Here is a 3,040-nt window from a genome sequence, read left to right as displayed (position 1 = left end):
TAGGTATGAGAGGAAGTAGAGAAGAAAAGGGTGATACTTGTCTCTCTTTCCCATCACAATGGTAGGAACAAATAATGAGAACAATTGGAATGTGAATTGTTTGTGCCCTGACCCCATTGCCAGGAATCAGCCTGACAGGGATTTAAATGAAATGACTACAATAAAGGCATAATCTCTGGTTGATTTGCTCTGAAATGGAGTAGAGTGAAAATCAAGTACAGAGCATAGTTTAATGCTCAGGTGGGTAGCTACATGTATCAACTACTCTGTCCACCTTCTGTCCCTGTTTTTCACGACTTTGTTGCAGGAAACTTATAGAGTATATAGGGATGGATTATCTTATATCCTGGAAAGATAATTCAAATTTCATGCCTTATATCCATTTTGTGCCTAACATTTTTTTTTACCAGCAACCACCCTCCCCCTCTACATCACAAGGCAAAGAAAACACTGGGTTGCTCATAGCTGATATATTCAAAGTCTGCCTATAAAGGCTTATTTCCAGGAAAATCCACACACACACACACACTATATATATATGAAAGACAAAGTACCCCAAGTGAGGATACCAGTTTCCTAGGGCTGCCATAATAAATTACCACAAACTAGGTTACTTAACAACAGAAATGTTTTCTCTCACATTTCTGAAGTCAAGAAGTCTGAAATCAAGATGTTGGCAGGGCCATGCTCCCTCTGGAGGTTCTAGGAGAGAATCTTTTCTTGCTTCTTCCAGCTTCTAGTGGCTCCTGGTGTCCCCTGGCTACGGCAGCATCTCTCCAACCTGCCTCCCTCTTCCCATGGCTTTCTTCTCTGTGTCTGTGTCTTATTTCCTTTATATTGCTTATAAGGTTACTGGATTTGAGAACTACTCTGATCCAAGATGATCTCATCTCAAGATTTTTAACTTGTTTATATCTGCAAAGACCCTTTTTCCAAATGAGATCCCACTAACAGGTTCCAGATAGACCTATCTTTTGGGAGGTCACCAGTCAACCCACTACAATGAGTATATGTTTGACTTTGATTTCTCATGGGTCACAATTGTTTTCTCTATATTCTTGCTTTGTGCTCTTAAACCCCAGGCATAAGATTGTTAAAGGAATGACTTGAGAAAGTTATCATCCAAGAAGGAAGTATGTTTCTTTTTCACAGTGTGCTGTTGTGAGTTGGATTCAATCATGTAGATGACTAGACAAGACAATATAAAAACATGATAATTTGAAAACTGGATACCCTTTATTCCATTTGGATTTTAATGTTGAAGTTTCAACATTTTATATTTCTCCAGCCCCATAACCCATCCTTGTCCCATGGGCGTTCTCCTCTGATGTCAAAGAGAGAGATAATATTTTCTTGTCAAAGGTATAGCTCTTATGTGGGTTTGATTTTGTTAATGTGAACACAGTTTGGTGAGAACAGTCTTTCCATCCATAATGCATTATTAGACTTATAGGTGATGCTTCCCCACACACCTTCTTTTAACCTCCAAATTGCATGGAACTCTTGTTTCTAGCACTACAAATAAATCTTTTGCCTAGCTTGCACTTTATATAATATGTAAATTCCCTGAATCTCCTACTAGCCAACCCACTGAGTGGCCATAGGTTTACTCTGCACGATCTGTTTCTACATTTTGTTCCTTTTAAAAAATCACACTTCAATAAAATCTCTGTGAAAGAGTGTAGGTGGTGGATTTATAATTGTTTTGGTTGTGTAAATAAATTCCCCTTTGAAAAATGCCATCTGCTCTTCTAAGAAATGAATGACCTTGTTTGACCATCAGCTTTGAGATCATTAAGAAATATGACAGTCTCTTATCCCAAAGACAAAATTATCATTCCCTTCTTAAGACTTGTCAGGCCCAGTGGATCCTTTTCCATCATATATTTCAGGGGTTCAGTTTGTCTCCACATAGGACACTTGGGCACTGCATCTCAAATTTTAGTGCATAAGAATCAACAGGGGATCTTGTTAAAATGCAGATTCTGATTGAGTGAGTCTGACATGAGGTCTGAGATTTTGCATTTCTAACAAGCTCCCAAGGAGATGCCCAAGGTACTGGTCTGTGCACCACACTTTGACTAGCAAGATTTTAGGATACATCACATCATAAAAGCAATAAAAATATGGCATTGAGGGAAAATGCACTTTGGGAAATAATCAATTTACTTTGTCTCTAGAATCTTGGGAAATGAACATTGGTCTTATGGTTTGCTTGTGGAACCTGAACCCTGTAATTATGGAGATTCTTTTTACCATGTAAACTCTTACTTTTGCCTACTCTGCATCCATATTTCCTTTGAGGAACTTCTTTTGCTCTATTTCATGCATTCCTGGAGAGAGAAAGATAATTCTGTTTGATTTCCCGATTACCATTAGCACTGTTTTTTTATTTTGTTTTGTTTTTTGGGTTTTTGTTGTTGTTGTTTTTGTTTTTACTGCAGGGGTAGTATATGCCCTAGGGATGGATATACACTCCTCTCTGGATAAATATATGGATTTTCAAGAGGAAACCCCTTTTCTGATGAGAATATTAAGCTGGAGGAATGTGATTCTGGAACTGTTTGTAAAAAAAGAAGAAAACATACAGAAGTAAATACAACCAACAATATTGTTTTTATCCTTGGATCACCCCATGACTAAAGGCAGCTCTTTTTATTATATAAGCTTATAAATTTCCTAAGATATGTTCAGTTGTGCTTCTTTCTGCTTATAACTGAAAGTATTTTGACTCCTACATTTGCATGGATTTAGATCGATTAGTCCACTGAATAGCTGTGTCTTTACTTGGGTTCTCCAGAAAGCCAAGCCTGAGGCAAAGCTTTTGTGCTATAACTTTATTGGGAAACTCAATCCAGGGAAGGAGGATTGAGGGAAAAGGAAGGTGAGGTAGGGAAGGAGAATCAATGGGAAGGTGTGTTATTGAGCTGACCTGATTATAGAATCCTCTGCTGAGAAGCTATATGAACTCCATGTCTCAGGAAAGTCTACTTGGTGGGGAAGATGGCAGAATTTATCCCCCAGAAGTTTGCCGCATGGT

This window comes from Leptonychotes weddellii, chromosome 2 (genome assembly GCF_054177405.1).
Source record: "Leptonychotes weddellii isolate Sample4059 chromosome 2, ASM5417740v2, whole genome shotgun sequence".
In the NCBI taxonomy this organism is placed as follows: domain Eukaryota; kingdom Metazoa; phylum Chordata; class Mammalia; order Carnivora; family Phocidae; genus Leptonychotes; species Leptonychotes weddellii.
Note: the sequence above shows the minus strand (reverse complement) of the source record.